Source organism: Denticeps clupeoides, chromosome 3 (assembly GCF_900700375.1).
Source record: "Denticeps clupeoides chromosome 3, fDenClu1.1, whole genome shotgun sequence".
Taxonomy (NCBI): Eukaryota; Metazoa; Chordata; class Actinopteri; order Clupeiformes; family Denticipitidae; genus Denticeps; species Denticeps clupeoides.
In genome coordinates this window covers 18,344,745-18,362,799 of record NC_041709.1, presented here as the reverse complement: position 1 = coordinate 18,362,799, position 18,055 = coordinate 18,344,745, and the positions used below count along the sequence as shown (strand labels likewise).

At 38.5% G+C, this 18,055-nt stretch overlaps 10 non-coding genes across 10 annotated transcripts; all 10 read left to right on the top strand.

Moving 5' to 3' along the window:
- Nucleotides 1-350: 350 nt before the first annotated feature.
- LOC114787274 (small nucleolar RNA U3) lies at nucleotides 351-569 on the top strand. The gene has a single exon (XR_003749391.1). It is a non-coding gene; the product is annotated as a small nucleolar RNA U3 (small nucleolar RNA).
- Nucleotides 570-1,017: 448 nt separating this feature from the next.
- On the top strand, nucleotides 1,018-1,238 carry LOC114787192 (small nucleolar RNA U3). Its single transcript, XR_003749327.1, has one exon. It is a non-coding gene; the product is annotated as a small nucleolar RNA U3 (small nucleolar RNA).
- Nucleotides 1,239-1,761: 523 nt separating this feature from the next.
- LOC114787273 (small nucleolar RNA U3) lies at nucleotides 1,762-1,980 on the top strand. The gene has a single exon (XR_003749390.1). It is a non-coding gene; the product is annotated as a small nucleolar RNA U3 (small nucleolar RNA).
- A 445-nt stretch (nucleotides 1,981-2,425) lies between these two features.
- LOC114787216 (small nucleolar RNA U3) lies at nucleotides 2,426-2,646 on the top strand. The gene has a single exon (XR_003749351.1). It is a non-coding gene; the product is annotated as a small nucleolar RNA U3 (small nucleolar RNA).
- Nucleotides 2,647-3,169: 523 nt separating this feature from the next.
- On the top strand, nucleotides 3,170-3,388 carry LOC114787272 (small nucleolar RNA U3). Its single transcript, XR_003749389.1, has one exon. It is a non-coding gene; the product is annotated as a small nucleolar RNA U3 (small nucleolar RNA).
- A 445-nt stretch (nucleotides 3,389-3,833) lies between these two features.
- LOC114787191 (small nucleolar RNA U3) lies at nucleotides 3,834-4,054 on the top strand. Its single transcript, XR_003749326.1, has one exon. It is a non-coding gene; the product is annotated as a small nucleolar RNA U3 (small nucleolar RNA).
- A 523-nt stretch (nucleotides 4,055-4,577) lies between these two features.
- LOC114787271 (small nucleolar RNA U3) lies at nucleotides 4,578-4,796 on the top strand. The gene has a single exon (XR_003749388.1). It is a non-coding gene; the product is annotated as a small nucleolar RNA U3 (small nucleolar RNA).
- Nucleotides 4,797-5,244: 448 nt separating this feature from the next.
- LOC114787190 (small nucleolar RNA U3) lies at nucleotides 5,245-5,465 on the top strand. The gene has a single exon (XR_003749325.1). It is a non-coding gene; the product is annotated as a small nucleolar RNA U3 (small nucleolar RNA).
- Nucleotides 5,466-5,988: 523 nt separating this feature from the next.
- Nucleotides 5,989-6,209, top strand: LOC114787183 (small nucleolar RNA U3). Its single transcript, XR_003749318.1, has one exon. It is a non-coding gene; the product is annotated as a small nucleolar RNA U3 (small nucleolar RNA).
- Nucleotides 6,210-6,643: 434 nt separating this feature from the next.
- Nucleotides 6,644-6,848, top strand: LOC114787219 (small nucleolar RNA U3). The gene has a single exon (XR_003749354.1). It is a non-coding gene; the product is annotated as a small nucleolar RNA U3 (small nucleolar RNA).
- The last annotated feature ends 11,207 nt before the right edge of the window (nucleotides 6,849-18,055 follow it).

Sequence of the window (18,055 nt, the reverse complement as noted above, 5' to 3'; positions counted from 1 at the left end):
GCTAGTTGAGCATGCTGTAAAAAAAGTCAACGTGTTTATGAGGCTTGGACATTAATCCCTTTACTATCCAATTTCAATAAACACAGTAAAGATGAGCTAGTTTTCTCCACCTACAACTATTGGTAAGATTGAGGAAACATCAAAAGATAACTTTGCAATGAAATGTTTGATTGTATACATTCTACTGAATGAAACTTGTAACACCACATAGAGCAGCATATGCCTTGATTTCACAGCATTTTCGTTTTTGATCCTAAAAATCACGGCATATTTGTTTTGTTAGCGCCACTCACCAACTTTGGAAACATTAAGCATGGAACTCAGAAAGGTCATCAAAACCTATCGCCCTTAAGACTATACTTTCAGGGATCATTTCTATAGTTATTGACTTGGAAACGTGAAATGAAAGTAGTGTCTCACTACTCACGATGATGATTTGTAATGCTTTTCTTTGAGCATGAGTCAGACAATGGTGGGGTTTGTTTCAACTCTTTACCGTATGTTGCTGATGATTGTTCTTGTTGTCTCTTTTAGAGACGCAAGAGAGAAGAAAGCATATTCAGAGTGATTGGTGCATTTGTTTTTTGTCCTCAGTGGTGGCATAATAAAATAAAATTTAGGAGGTGTCTTTGTTCAGATTTGTTTTACAATCAGTAAAATCTCATGAATTGTTGTCCTTCATTGAGCAAATTGTAAAAACGTTTACCATAAAATCATTAGGCTCAGACAGATTTTACCCTATCGTACAATTTGAAGAAGCACAATTAGGATAAGAAGACTTCGTTTTCTCCACCTGCAACTATACGAAGGATAAAGAAGCACCCAACAAGAATTTTTGCAATGAAATATTCAAATGTTTACATTTTAATGAATGGAGCTTGTAATACTACGCAGAACTTGATTTGGTCTTCCACTTTGATACTAAATTCACAGTATATTCGTTTTTGTTTGCACGACTCAGCATATTTGTAAACATTAATCATGGAACTCAGATGGTCAATAAAACCAATCAGCATTAAGACTATACTTTCAGGGAATATTTCTTTAGTTTTTGGCTTGGAAACGTGAAAAGAAAGTTATTTTCCACTTCTCACGATGATGATTTGTGATGCTTTTCTTTAAACCCCTGAGTCAGACATTGGAGGGGTCTATTGAACCTTTTTCAGTATGTTGCTGATGATTGTTCTTGTTATTCTCTTTTAGAGACGCAAGAGAGAAGAAAGCATGTTCAGAGTGGCAGGACTTTCGTAATAAATATGTTTATTCTTTTAATTGATTGAAATGCCATGTCCTTAATGGAGCCATAGCAAACCAAGATTTACGATGTGTATTTAGTTTGTACTGTTTAGAAATCCATGAGGAATCAGATCGATTTTGGCATTGAAGTCAACAATTCGTTGTGATTGCCATCGCTAGTTGAGCATGCTGTAAAAAAAGTCAACGTGTTTATGAGGCTTGGACATTAATCCCTTTACTATCCAATTTCAATAAACACAGTAAAGATGAGCTAGTTTTCTCCACCTACAACTATTGGTAAGATTGAGGAAACATCAAAAGAGAACTTTGCAATGAAATGTTTGATTGTATACATTCTACTGAATGAAACTTGTAACACCACATAGAGCAGCATATGCCTTGATTTCACAGCATTTTCGTTTTTGATCCTAAAAATCACGGCATTATTGTTTTGTTAGCGCCACTCACCAACTTTGGAAACATTAAGCATGGAACTCAGAAAGGTCATCAAAACCTATCGCCCTTAAGACTATACTTTCAGGGATCATTTCTATAGTTATTGACTTGGAAACGTGAAATGAAAGTAGTGTCTCACTACTCACGATGATGATTTGTAATGCTTTTCTTTGAGCATGAGTCAGACAATGGTGGGGTTTGTTTCAACTCTTTACCGTATGTTGCTGATGATTGTTCTTGTTGTCTCTTTTAGAGACGCAAGAGAGAAGAAAGCATATTCAGAGTGATTGGTGCATTTGTTTATTGTCCTCAGTGGTGGCATAGTAAAATAAAATTTAGGAGGTGTCTTTGTTCTGATTTGTTTTACAATCAGTAAAATCTCATGAATTGTCCTTCATTGAGCAAATTGTAAAAACGTTTACCATAAAATCATTAGGCTCAGACAGATTTTACCCTATCGTACAATTTGAAGAAGCACAATTAGGATAAGAAGACTTCGTTTTCTCCACTTGCAACTATACGAAGGATAAAGAAGCACCCAACAAGAATTTTTGCAATGAAATATTCAAATGTTTACATTTTAATGAATGGAGCTTGTAATACTACGCAGAACTTGATTTGGTCTTCCACTTTGATACTAAATTTACAGTATATTCGTTTTTGTTTGCACGACTCAGCATATTTGTAAACATTAATCATGGAACTCAGATGGTCAATAAAACCAATCAGCATTAAGACTATACTTTCAGGGAATATTTCTTTAGTTTTTGGCTTGGATACGTGAAAAGAAAGTTATTTTCCACTTCTCACGATGATGATTTGTGATGCTTTTCTTTAAACCCCTGAGTCAGACATTGGAGGGGTCTATTGAACCTTTTTCAGTATGTTGCTGATGATTGTTCTTGTTATTCTCTTTTAGAGACGCAAGAGAGAAGAAAGCATGTTCAGAGTGGCAGGACTTTCGTAATAAATATGTTTATTCCTTTAATTGATTGAAATGCCATGTCCTTAATGGAGCCATAGCAAACCAAGATTTACGATGTGTATTTAGTTTGTACTGTTTAGAAATCCATGAGGAATCAGATCGATTTTGGCATTGAAGTCAACAATTCGTATTGATTGCCATCGCTAGTTGAGCATGCTGTAAAAAAAGTCAACGTGTTTATGAGGCTTGGACATTAATCCCTTTACTATCCAATTTCAATAAACACAGTAAAGATGAGCTAGTTTTCTCCACCTACAACTATTGGTAAGATTGAGGAAACATCAAAAGAGAACTTTGCAATGAAATGTTTGATTGTATACATTCTACTGAATGAAACTTGTAACACCACATAGAGCAGCATATGCCTTGATTTCACAGCATTTTCGTTTTTGATCCTAAAAATCACGGCATATTTGTTTTGTTAGCGCCACTCACCAACTTTGGAAACATTAAGCATGGAACTCAGAAAGGTCATCAAAACCTATCGCCCTTAAGACTATACTTTCAGGGATCATTTCTATAGTTATTGACTTGGAAACGTGAAATGAAAGTAGTGTCTCACTACTCACGATGATGATTTGTAATGCTTTTCTTTGAGCATGAGTCAGACAATGGTGGGGTTTGTTTCAACTCTTTACCGTATGTTGCTGATGATTGTTCTTGTTGTCTCTTTTAGAGACGCAAGAGAGAAGAAAGCATATTCAGAGTGATTGGTGCATTTGTTTATTGTCCTCAGTGGTGGCATAGTAAAATAAAATTTAGGAGGTGTCTTTGTTCAGATTTGTTTTACAATCAGTAAAATCTCATGAATTGTCCTTCATTGAGCAAATTGTAAAAACGTTTACCATAAAATCATTAGGCTCAGACAGATTTTACCCTATCGTACAATTTGAAGAAGCACAATTAGGATAAGAAGACTTCGTTTTCTCCACCTGCAACTATACGAAGGATAAAGAAGCACCCAACAAGAATGTTTGCAATGAAATATTCAAATGTTTACATTTTAATGAATGGAGCTTGTAATACTACGCAGAACTTGATTTGGTCTTCCACTTTGATACTAAATTTACAGTATATTCGTTTTTGTTTGCACGACTCAGCATATTTGTAAACATTAATCATGGAACTCAGATGGTCAATAAAACCAATCAGCATTAAGACTATACTTTCAGGGAATATTTCTTTAGTTTTTGGCTTGGAAACGTGAAAAGAAAGTTATTTTCCACTTCTCACGATGATGATTTGTGATGCTTTTCTTTAAACCCCTGAGTCAGACATTGGAGGGGTCTATTGAACCTTTTTCAGTATGTTGCTGATGATTGTTCTTGTTATTCTCTTTTAGAGACGCAAGAGAGAAGAAAGCATGTTCAGAGTGGCAGGACTTTCGTAATAAATATGTTTATTCCTTTAATTGATTGAAATGCCATGTCCTTAATGGAGCCATAGCAAACCAAGATTTACGATGTGTATTTAGTTTGTACTGTTTAGAAATCCATGAGGAATCAGATCGATTTTGGCATTGAAGTCAACAATTCGTTGTGATTGCCATCGCTAGTTGAGCATGCTGTAAAAAAAGTCAACGTGTTTATGAGGCTTGGACATTAATCCCTTTACTATCCAATTTCAATAAACACAGTAAAGATGAGCTAGTTTTCTCCACCTACAACTATTGGTAAGATTGAGGAAACATCAAAAGAGAACTTTGCAATGAAATGTTTGATTGTATACATTCTACTGAATGAAACTTGTAACACCACATAGAGCAGCATATGCCTTGATTTCACAGCATTTTCGTTTTTGATCCTAAAAATCACGGCATATTTGTTTTGTTAGCGCCACTCACCAACTTTGGAAACATTAAGCATGGAACTCAGAAAGGTCATCAAAACCTATCGCCCTTAAGACTATACTTTCAGGGATCATTTCTATAGTTATTGACTTGGAAACGTGAAATGAAAGTAGTGTCTCACTACTCACGATGATGATTTGTAATGCTTTTCTTTGAGCATGAGTCAGACAATGGTGGGGTTTGTTTCAACTCTTTACCGTATGTTGCTGATGATTGTTCTTGTTGTCTCTTTTAGAGACGCAAGAGAGAAGAAAGCATATTCAGAGTGATTGGTGCATTTGTTTATTGTCCTCAGTGGTGGCATAGTAAAATAAAATTTAGGAGGTGTCTTTGTTCTGATTTGATTTACAATCAGTAAAATCTCATGAATTGTTGTCCTTCATTGAGCAAAATGTAAAAACGTTTACCATAAAATCATTAGGCTCAGACAGATTTTACCCTATCGTACAATTTGAAGAAGCACAATTAGGATAAGAAGACTTCGTTTTCTCCACCTGCAACTATACGAAGGATAAAGAAGCACCCAACAAGAATGTTTGCAATGAAATATTCAAATGTTTACATTTTAATGAATGGAGCTTGTAATACTACGCAGAACTTGATTTGGTCTACCACTTTGATACTAAATTCACAGTATATTCGTTTTTGTTTGCACGACTCAGCATATTTGTAAACATTAATCATGGAACTCAGATGGTCAATAAAACCAATCAGCATTAAGACTATACTTTCAGGGAATATTTCTTTAGTTTTTGGCTTGGAAACGTGAAAAGAAAGTTATTTTCCACTTCTCACGATGATGATTTGTGATGCTTTTCTTTAAACCCCTGAGTCAGACATTGGAGGGGTCTATTGAACCTTTTTCAGTATGTTGCTGATGATTGTTCTTGTTATTCTCTTTTAGAGACGCAAGAGAGAAGAAAGCATGTTCAGAGTGGCAGGACTTTCGTAATAAATATGTTTATTCTTTTAATTGATTGAAATGCCATGTCCTTAATGGAGCCATAGCAAACCAAGATTTACGATGTGTATTTAGTTTGTACTGTTTAGAAATCCATGAGGAATCAGATCGATTTTGGCATTGAAGTCAACAATTCGTTGTGATTGCCATCGCTAGTTGAGCATGCTGTAAAAAAAGTCAACGTGTTTATGAGGCTTGGACATTAATCCCTTTACTATCCAATTTCAATAAACACAGTAAAGATGAGCTAGTTTTCTCCACCTACAACTATTGGTAAGATTGAGGAAACATCAAAAGAGAACTTTGCAATGAATGTTTGATTGTATACATTCTACTGAATGAAACTTGTAACACCACATAGAGCAGCATATGCCTTGATTTCACAGCATTTTCGTTTTTGATCCTAAAAATCACGGCATATTTGTTTTGTTAGCGCCACTCACCAACTTTGGAAACATTAAGCATGGAAATCAGAAAGGTCATCAAAACCTATCGTCCTTTAAGACTATACTTTCAGGGATCATTTCTATAGTTATTGACTTGGAAACGTGAATAGAAAGTAGTGTCTCACTACTCACGATGATGATTTGTAATGCTTTTCTTTGAGCATGAGTCAGACAATGGTGGGATTTGTTTCAACTCTTTACCGTATGTTGCTGATGATTGTTCTTGTTGTCTCTTTTAGAGACGCAAGAGAGAGAAGAAAGCATATTCAGAGTGATTGGTGCATTTGTTTATTGTCCTCAGTGGTGGCATAGTAAAATAAAATTTAAGAGGTGTGTTTGTTCTGATTTGTTTTACAATCAGTAAAATCTCATGATTTCTTGTCCTTCATTGAGCAAATTGTAAAAACGTTTACCATAAAATCATTAGGCTCAGACAGATTTTACCCTATCGTACAATTTGAAGAAGCACAATTAGGATAAGAAGACTTCGTTTTCTCCACCTGTAACTATACGAAGGATAAAGAAGCACCCAACAAGAATGTTTGCAATGGAATATTCAAATGTTTACATTTTAATGAATGGAACTTGTAATACTATGCAGAACTTGATTTGGTCTACCACTTTGATACTAAATTCACAGTGTATTCGTTTTTGTTTGCACGACTCAGCATATTTGGAAATAAATGATGGTCAATAAACCAATCAGCAATAAGACTATACTCTCAAGGATTATTTCTTTAGCTTTTGGCTTGGAAACGTGAAAAGAAAGTTATTTTCCCCTTCTTAAGATGATTATTTGTGATGCTTTTCTTTAAACAGACATTGGAGGTCTATTGAACCTTTTTCAGTATGTTGCTGATGATTGTTCTTGTTATTCTCTTTTAGAGACGCAAGAGAGAAAAAAGCAGGACTGGACTTTCGTAATAAATATGTAAAATTTTTAAAATTGATTGAAATGCCATGTCCTTAATGGAGCCATAGCAAACCAAGATTTATGATGTGTATTTAATTTGTACTGTTTAAAATCCATGAGGAATCAGTGTGATTTTGGCATTGAAGTCAATAATTCGTATTGATTGCCATCGCTAGTTGAGCATGCTGTAAAAAAAGTCAACGTATTTATGTGGCTTGGACGTTAATCCCTTTTCTGATCCAATTTTAATGAACACAGTAAAGATAAGATGAATTATAGTTTTCTCCACCTACAACTATTGGTAAGATTGAGGAAATATCAAAAGAGAACTTTTGATAAAGTAACATCCAAATTGCTTAAAAAAAGCAAGTCGCCCCTTCCAAAAATAAATAAATAAACTAATAAATAACTAAATAAAAGAATGCAAGCTACAGGATGCAGCGAATCACCATGGGGTTGTAGGAGAACTGAGGTCATACGGCCAAATTTTTGGAAGGCTCAGTCAAGCTAATGTGGGTGGGGATTCCAGGGCCTGTTTAAAGCTAAGAAGGCCTTCTCTGTAACAGGGTTCCACAGTACCTGAGAAGACATTGATTTAGAATGAGTGAGGGCAGTTAAAGGCTTGCAGAATTCTGAAAAATTTGGAACAAACATTCTACAGTAGGAACAAAAGCCAATAAATGACAACAACTGCTACAGTAAGATGTGAGGTGCTTTGATGACAGGTCCTTGTCTTTTTCGCTACTAATGTGACCTAGAAATGTAATGTATTTGGAGGCAAAATGCAACTGAAAAGCAAACCAAAACTGAGACCATAATCCTTTCTTCTTCAAACACTGCATGGGCGGTGGTGGGCCAATTCGGGTGGGTCAGATGGAGAGAGAGCTGTAAATAAACAGATCTTAGACAGAAAACAAAATCAGTCCAGTCAGGTATGTCACAACCATTTTTACAAGTGAAACATGTGGGCAACTAGTCAGGTAAAAGAATGACGAGTATGAGTGTCACGTCCCTGTCTAGGGGGTCAGGAAACATGACAACAAACGAGGGGAATGTGTTCAGTGGGAAGACACAGATACCAAGCCCAAGTGAAATATTGTGCTTTTATTTACAGCTAGTAGTGAACAACCAACCAAACCTAAAGTGCTATATACAACTACACAATTCACAGGAGGGCAATACACCATGAAAGGAGAGACAAAACTACACAAAGCCACAACTAACCACACTAATCACTAACACACAACAAAGGCTTATCTGTAAATCTGTAACTCTACAACACTCCACAACTCCAACTCCCTCCTCTCACTCCCTCCTCTCACTCCCTCCTCTGGCTCCAAAACAATGAGCCCTGAATGGTGGCTGGAATGGTCCTTAAGTAGTTCTCTGTTCTGTGCGTTGATTGGCTACCAGTTGACGAGGGAATTGGTCTCCACCCAGCAGACAGCCTAAGAGAAACATGCACAACACAGAGCCTCCAAGCCATTCTACGGCCTAAAGGACGTAACAATGAGACAGAAACGCGAATCCTGCCTCTTAACAGCGCTGCAGTCAACCCGGAGATGGAACTCATCAGAACTCCGGTCCTCCACGAAAACACACACCTTACTCACAACTTACACTGTCTGACATTCTCTTTCTCACACACACACATACACATCAGAGAGAGACAGGGATAAGTTCTAAGCTCTTACACACAGACACCAGAGAGAGGGAGAGAAGGTCTGCCCTCTCACACACACATAAACCACGATTTATTCAGAACTAGTAGGAGTGTCACTTTTCCCATTTTTATTTCCCATATTTTACTGGCCTTATTCTCACAAGCTCACAAAGTTTTTTTTTTGTTTAGTTTTTTTGTGCACACAACTTTGCTCGATCTTGCCCGTGGAATTCACAGCCTAACAAAAACAACTGCTCTTGCTCAGAATGCTCACAGTTAATGAATCTTTAGTTGAATCTCGCACTAATGGCTCACAATTCTGTCGTTTTACTTTTTTTTTTTGGTCTTGCCTTATTTAACTCACACTTGAATTATTTTTCGTTCTTGTTAAAAAAGGCTCACACTCAGTGGTGGTCTTGATTCACGGAAAACCCACTTTTATCTCACACCCTTATTTCACACTTGATCTCCAAGATCGTTTTTGGCTCACAGGACTTTAAAGCTTTCTTGCCCCCCAGTGCCAGGGTAATTTTTTTCAAATAAGATAAGTGACACCCCCTTAATTGGATCAATTCAGTTCAGAAAAAAGCAAATATGCAATTTATCTTTTCATTTTGGTTTTGGATTTCTTAATCTTCTAGATTCTACAGTTTTAATTAAATGTTTGAGAGGTGGAATATTTTAGCTCACCGGACTCGTGACCCCAGACAACAAAAAACGAAACTCCCAGTCTCCCCAGGACACCGACCGCAGCCCCAGTCACTCTGAAACTCTAGAACGAGGTTTTGGAGATGGATCTTGGTGATCCAGGGTGATCAGACCATCCGGTCAGGTCCTGGCGGATTCACACGGATCCCACTTCTGACAACAATTGTGGTGGGAAATTTCCCGTCTGGGGAGCTGCAATAAAGGAAGTCAATTGAATTGATTATCCAAGTTTATTTACCATGGCCATGGGGGGAACTCGCAAGAAGAACTCCCACCCGTTAGTCAGTTCACAAGCATATTTTAACCACTGTGGGTGACGCAGGGTAGGACTGCGGTACCCATCAAGGTCACAGAACCTTCCCTTTATCAGCTTATGTTCAGCTTTTGCAACATAAGATTGTTTCATGACCGAATGGTTGTGGTCAAATAACATGTGTGAAGTTCAGGCCATACATTTTTTCTCCACAGTTGGCAGAAGAGTTTGTTCAGAGCCCTTTGTACAAACTTTTGTTGCATTGCACCAAATAAAACTTGTTACAAATTGCAGAAAATTACGCAATTGAATTAACAAGCAAAGATAAAAAAAATTAAGGAATCTCTGTTTAAAGGAGTAGAACAGGGTTTACTGGGCATTAATGTCGTTGTGGCGTGAACCGAGGGTCAGGCGTCTCTGGAATCTGCAGCCAGTATCGTCTCTGAAATTTAATTAAAGAGGCGCAAGTGTTCTTTTCGGGAACATCAGATGCAATATGAGGCAGCATAGAGGAGATCTGAACGTGACTGCCGTGTCAGCATGAAAGGGAAGAGCGGGACTTTGTTTTAAAGAAGTTCGAATTAGAATTAACAGCTAGTAGGGGTTTCCCCTGTCTCCGTTCCACCTGTGTCTCCTTCTCATGTCCCTCCTGTTGACCCACTTTCTTCTGATCCAAGGGATCATGGGTCTGATTTGTCACGTAATATTCGTCTTGTCCGACCGCTGGTGTACGTCCGAACATGTTACAACCCACAAACAATTAATCCTGTTGGAGGAGTTTACAGTTTTTTACAATCTCTATGACAGTTTTTTCAAAACATTTAACAAGTTTCCTTAACTCTTAACACGGTTAGCACAACATCCGTCTTTGTAGGCTATACAATTAACACATTTCTTGTTGCTTTGATACAAAATGCATACAGTTAACACCAATTTAAAATGCTTGAACTTCTTTTACACACAAGCTCAACCAAGACCAAAACAATGTAATTTTACAGTAAAATTTACCAATGCTTTCACACTGTATGTCAGAACATATAACATCATGTTCTAAACATAACTTATACAGGCTAAAGTCAAAGTGAACAGCTGTTCATATTGTGAATTGAAACGCAAATATATTCCCTGTATTTTATTCCATTGCCAATGAGAAACAGCTTATCAGGCTATCATACAGAGTGGCTGGTGAATGAGTACAGCCAAATCTCAGCCGGGACACAGTGGCATCCATTGTCCGTATTTTCAGAGAAACCAATAGGTAGGATATTGCTTCTCCTACAGCAAAGTATAAATAATTTTACCATTTACTGTATTAGAGTGACTGGTTGCCTCCGGTCTCTAATATGTAACTGTATTTTGTCCCTCTAAGGATTCAACGTCTACCTCCCTCAGGGGGCAGAGGAAAGCTCTTGAATGAAGAACAGGAACTTGCTATTGTCAACATTGTGATTGCTGACAATGAAATAAAACTGAAGGACTTTCAGTCCAGAGTTGTAGAGGACAACCTTGTCTTTGGGAACATTGCAGCAATCAGCATAACATCCATTTCTCGGACTCTAGCTAAACACAGAGTCCGAATGAAACAACTATACAAAGTTCCTTTAGAAAGGAACAGTGAGCACATCAAAGAACTCCGTCACCAATACGTCCAGGTAAGGTTATGTAATACAGTCATTACTGTACTATACACAGTGTGTTTTGCAGTAAACTACTCTATAAACCTGGAGTGCATTAGTACATACAGTAGATATATAGTACAGCACAGCATTTACATACACTGTGTGTAATTACTTTCAGAGAGTCATGGAGTTGGAGGCTAATCAAGTCCCACATGAAATTATCTATGTTGACGAGGCTGGCTTCAACTTGGCGAAAAGGCGTCGCCGTGGGAGAAACATAATAGGCAAAAGGGCCACAGTTACCGTGCCGGGCCAAAGGAGGAGCCAACATCACCATGTGCGCCGCAATCTCCAACAACGGTGCACTCCTGCATAAATGTCAGATTGGCCCCTACAACACCGACCGCCTTCTCCTGTTTTTAGAGGACCTGCACGAAAGACTGGTGCCAGAGGTAGAAAGGGGACAGGTGGGAGACCACTTGCCAATATATGTTATCACATGGGACAATGTGGCATTCCACCATTCCCGTGCAGTCACAGCCTGGTTTGACGCCCATCCAAGGATGATGTCCCATTTCCTTGCCCCTTACTCCCCTTTCCTCAACCCCATTGAGGAGTTTTTCTCAGCCTGGAGATGGAAGGTTTTTGACCATCTTCCACATGACCAAATGTACCTCCTGGATGCAATGGATGCTGCATGCCAAGACATCACAGCTGAACACTGCCAGGGGCGGATAAGGCATGCCAAAAGATGCCTTCCCACGATGCCTTGCCAGAGAAGATATCAGGTGTGATGTGGATGAGAACATGTGGCCAAATGCAGAAGACCGGGCAGAATAGAAGATTACTTTGTTTTTTTTTAAATTATAATTCCGGTGCTTTTTCTGTTTGTATATCTTGCAGTAATGTCCTTTTGCAAATAAAGTCTGTACTGCAACAGTTCTGTGTCTGTATTTTTTTTTTACATAAACTGTACATTTTATAAAGCTACTCTGAGATGGTCCTTCACTTTTTTGTATTGAATTTCTGCAGCATGCATTTACTAAACCCAGGCTTCAAATATAAGGGCAGACCTGATACATAAAATAATGCAGTTTCTGTAATTTCAGCTGATGATAGTGTTTTTTTTGGCAATGTGTTATGATTTTGAGCATGAAATTAACCGTTTTGCCAATTGCGTGTTTTAGGTGTGTTGGTGCGTTACGAGTTTAGGAAACTTGTTAAATGTTTTGAAAAAACTGTCATGGAGATTGTAAAAAACTAAAAACTGCCTGATGCTGTCGCTACTTTGGCTAAATCCTCTGTTTGTGCTGATCAGTATGTTCTGACACACAAAGGTTCCATTTCGTTCCATTCCCTTCGTCTCCCTCACGCAGCGTTCGCATGCCACCTTCCTGCCCAAAAAAGAGCTGCGAGAATTCCCAGCTTGACCGTAAATCTTCACAGGTGTTTTTATTGCCATGAGCTGGGTCATTTAATTGCTGCATGTCCTTGTTTAAAGAAAAAGAATCTAGCATTGTCAAAATCGATCCCAAAGAAATTTGGGCTAGTGCACACTTTGACTTGTGAACATTCACAATGAAACTGATCCTGTTTATGAACCATTTAAATGGAGTGGTGTTGCTTACTGGCCGTGTGGAAGATGACATGGCTATTAAAATTCTGCCGCACAATTTTTCACCATAGATTCTTTTCTCCCCATCTCTATGGAGAGTTGCTGTGATTCCGATGTGCTGGTGCAGGGAATTGAAATGTGTTACGTGCAGTGATCCATTTCTTTTCTAAATTTGGACTGCCAAAGGTAGTACAGACAGATCAGGGCCTTGGAAAGATTTCATAAGACGCTGAAGAAAATATAAATGTACTGTGATAACACTTAAGAGTGGGATGCTTGCCACTACTGTTGTTCGCTGTGCAAAACACCCGAGAGTCACTTGGCTTTAGTCCTGCTGATTTGATCTTTGGCCGCACCATACAGGACCCATTGAAGCTTTTGCGTGAGAAGTGGGGGTCTCATATCAAAGATCATCCACGGAACATCATTGATTATGTGAGTGCATTTCGTGAGCGTTTGAATCGAGCACGTGAGTGTGCACGCCTGGCTTTATCAAAGGCTCAGTTAAAGATGAAGAGGCGTTATGACCGTATGGCTGTGAGTCGGGAATTAGAGCCTGGTGAAAAAATGCTTGTGCTCTTGCCTGTTGTAGGATCTGCATTACAAGCAAGATTTTCTGGCCCTTACATGGTTCGTATGCCTGATAGATGCCATAAAACTAGAGTGTGTCTTATTTTACCAGGGATGTGGAGAAAGTAGCTGCTGGGACAGTTCTAGTTGCATCCATATCCTCTGCGATGACTCCTTGCTACAGTCCTGAAGAGTGTGGCCTTACTCTGTGAGATTTTCCTGTGACTTGTGTCCGTCTCCAGAATTCTGAAATCATGTCTGATCTGGACTCATTTCTGTCACATCTAACTGATCATCATGCTTGTGAGATAAAAAAATTGATCTGCCTCTTTCCTTTTTTGTTTTCAGATGTGCCATCTTGTGTAATTGATGTGGGTGATCATGCTCCCACTATCAGCACACTATCACACAAAGAGGGCTGTGATGGCATCTGAGGTGGCCTATCTTGCTGATCATGGGTTAACTGTGCCCAGTTCTAGTGCCATGCATACTTGTTCCTAAACCAGATGGCACTCATCGGTTCTGCCCTGACTATCGTAAAAGTGAATTCAGTCACACAGCCTGACTCGTTCCCACTGCCTCGTATGGAGGATTGCGTCGACCGTGTTGGCTCAGCTAGCTTTGCCACTAAACTGGATTTATTGAAAGGTTACTTGTAGGTGGCACTCAGCATTTGTGACGCCGGATAGTTTTATGCAGTGTTCCGTAATGGCATTCGGGTTGCGGAATGCACCAGCAACCTTTCAGCATCTTATGACTACAGTGTTGGCAGGAGTGCCAAATTGTGAGGCGTACCTCGATGATGTAGTCATTCATTCGTCTACCTGGTCTGAACATGTGCAGTCACTCCACACTGTGTTTGACCGGTTGGGTAATGCTTCGCCCACCCTAAACTTGGCGAAGTGTGAGTTTGCTAAAGCAACTGTGAGTTACTTGGGTACACTCTAAAAACTGCTGGGTTAAAAACAACCCAATTTGGGTTATTTTGGTAACCCAGCGCTGGGTCAAAAAGGGACCAACCCAACGCTGGGTTATTTTGACCCAACAAGTTGGGTTACACATTTAACCCAGCATGCTGGGTTGTGATTATTAACCCAACTATTAGTTAAAAATGACTACGCTACTGGGTTGAATGGAACCCAAAATGGGTCAGAAATTTAATATAGAAACTTGTGATTAAAATTACTAAAATGAAAACAATTATACAGCAATACATATTTCAATAATGGAATTTTATTCATGACAAAACATGTAAAAGATTTGTCCATATGAACTTAAGACTTTTTTTTCCATCTCCACCACAACATTAAGACAATTTTTATGAAAATGTATCAAACTGTAGTCACAGTGTTTCTGGAATAAAGTCAGTAACAATGAATCAGATTGAAGCCAAATTAACTTTAGAAAAACACAATTTGACATGTAATGAAAAAAAGTTTTCTTATCATGCATAAACTAAGATATAACATCTGTAAGAAACACACAACAAAGCAGGCATCAAGAACATCTATGCAGTAAGGATCAGATTGTCAAAATAAACTTGCAACTTTCCTAAAATGTGCCCTCTGTAAAAAAAAATAATAATACAATACTAGACACATCAAGCACAAGAAGAATCAGATACAAAATGAACAACTACAAGCCTTTTTGCTCTAATCACTGCAAAGTAATTGTACAACAATCAGGCATGAAAAGCTGTGCTATAAGCATAATTGTGTCTTACCCTGCTAGCTCATTCTTCAGCTTCTGAACCTTTGGAGGTAGCTCACTTCTACCTTAATTTCACATTGCCTGCTGAATGAAGGTAAACATGTTTTCAAGAACTTTGGGTGCTGCAGGTGAAGTGCGTAGGTTAAGCCAAACAAGAGGCACATTGCTTGAGGTAGGTTGGTGAGTGCTTCCCTTGCCCTCTCGGTTGATGCCCAGTCTTGAGGGGTTGAGTTATGGCAATGCTGGGCTTGCTGAACTGTTGTCCTCATAATAGAGGATTCCCACTGGGATGTCCATGGAGTCTCCATAGACTCTACATAGTGCAAGAAACAAGACAAAAAGAGAATATTCAGGTTAACAGCAATTTGTCTACAATCAACTGTATAGAATTATCTAATATTATAGATTTTGTAATTCAATGTGATTTTATGTTAGGCACTGTAAACAATCTATTTTGTGTGTTTATATATAGGCGTCTTTCATGTTGTGACAGTAGGTGGTATATTACACAATTTGATATTTGAATGGTACAAATGGAGAAAGGGTTTACTCACTGAACTGCTCTTGAAGAACATAGATGCATCATCTCCAAGAATTATTGAAAGTCCTCTCAGGACAAGGCATCTAATGGCTGTTGGCTCTGTGCTCTGCAAAGTGGTATAAAACACACTTGAATGTAGAACAAAGGAAATAAATCTTATATCAGTTTATTTGTCCATATAGAGAAATACCACAAGAGAACAGTTTATGTATTATACTAACCATCAATACCATTATGAGAAGAAAAGAGAAATATCAACCCACCGTTGTGTTGTAGCAGGTAAGCTAATTGCTTTCCTATCCGACCTGTCTTCCTCTTGAAATTTTTATCAAAATTGGACACAACCCATCAAGAACACCAAAGAACTCTTCTTTAAAATTTCTACCAACAATCCTGTTAAACTCCAGGTAAACCTGAAAAATATTAAATATGCTCAGTTTTGATATTCAGGCAGAGTTATTTATAACACAAATAAAACCCTCTGAACATCATGTATATAAAACAAATAAGAAAAAAAAACATTAAAGGACACATTCACAAACCTGGTTTTCAGTGAAAAGCACTGGCCAGCGTTGGATCATCTGGTTGATGATCCAACAGGAACATGATTCCTGATGCAAGCAAGGAAAGGGCTTAGTTCCTTCTTGCATAAATTCCATGTTTTAGCCTGTAACGTTTAAAAAACTGTGCTCTTCTCGCAGATAGTACTTGCATTTCCAAAGCATTTTAAAGTGGCTTTAAACAAAACTAGTAGTGCAAAAAAAAAAAAACTGGCATATGTTGAAAGTGGGTGTTTACTTTTTCAAACCTACATTGAAATAATTTGAATTCTACAAAACTGTATGTAGAGAAGTAGCGAGCTACTCTGAAAACACATTGCTGCAAGTATCAAATGCTCACTGTTCCCTTAAGATGACCTCATAATTAAATGCATGTTTCAAACTACAAATGTTCCAGCAGTTTCTAATTTGAATAGAGAAAACAACTCACCATGTTCATCCACAAAATGGTTTTCGTTGCAGCAAGCAAAACTCCATTAAAAAAAAAAAGTCCAAACTTGAGAGAAACAGACAAATGTAGACAGAAAGGTATACTTCTAAAATACAACATTAAACCTCTGACTTTCCCATACCAACCACTCAGCGAGAGCTGCGTAGGTTCCTTGGAACTACTGCCGTAGTTTCTGTAAAACCTTCTCTTATGTTGTGTTGCCAATGACTAATCTGCTCTGTAAACTTTACTTTACTTTACTTTACTTTACTTTATTTGGCAGACGCTTTTATCCAAAGCGACTTACAATGGGAAGACACCAGCAATTCTCGTTCGATTTCTATAGAATATCAAGTATACAAACTAAGAGCCCTGATAAGGCTTAGACTTGTCATTGAAGAACATGCTCGGAGAGTGTTGGGTGCTAGACTAAGAAAAATTATAATGTATTTATACATTTTGTATTTATTTGTTAAATGTGTATGCATGTGTATGTGTTAAATTTGTAATATTTTTGGAATAAGAAGGTTTTCACCTTCTTCTTAAAAGTGGTGATAGTCTCGGCTAGTCGTGTGGAGGAGGGCAGGTTGTTCCACCAGCCAGGGACAACAACGGAGAACAGACATGATTGGAATCGGAGACCCCGTGAAGAAGGAATTTTTAGTCTCCTTTCGTTTGCCGATCTGAGAGAGCGTGTAGGAGTGTATCTAGGTAGTAGGAGTGTATCTAGGTAGTGCCTTTGTTTGGTCCGCAGATTGCCAGAAGGCATTTGAACATGCCAAAACCTTGCTTTGTAATTCTCCAGTTCTTGCTGCTCCAAAGTGCTACTGGAGTGGGTGCTGTACTCTTACAGGAAGATACTAATGGATTTGATCACCCCGTTTGTTATTTTTCAAAGAAGTACTTGAAGCATCAACTCAATTACAGTACCGTTGAGAAGGAAGCCTTGGCTTTGTTGTTGTCATTGCAACATTTTGAAGTTTATGTTGGGTCAACTTCCATTCCTGTTGTAGTGTTTACAGATAATAACCCTCCTGTCTTCCTCACCAGAATGAAAAATGTCAATCAGCGTCTTATGCGCCTATCCTTATATCTACAAGGGTTTAATCTGGAAATCTTCAGTGTACTGTCTCAATGACTACCGTCCCGTTGCATTTACACCCATCATGATGAAGTGTTTCGAGAGGCTAAAACATATGAAGACCCTGCTGCCCTCCACCCTGGACCTGCTGCAATTCATACAAATCGTTCCATGGATGATGCCATTGCCACCACCCTGCATCTGACCCTCACCCTTCTGAACAATAAGGACACATACGCCAGAATGCTGTTCATAGACTTCTTTTCAGCATTCAACACCATCATTCCTCAGCACCTAGTCGAGAAGCTGAGCCTGATGGGCTTGAACACCTCCCTCTGCAACTGGATCCCACGACTGTGCAGCGATGCACAGCTCCAACCACATCATCAAGTTCACAGATGACACAACTGTCGTGTGTCTCATCAGCAAGAACGATGAGTCAGTGTACAGAGAGGAGGT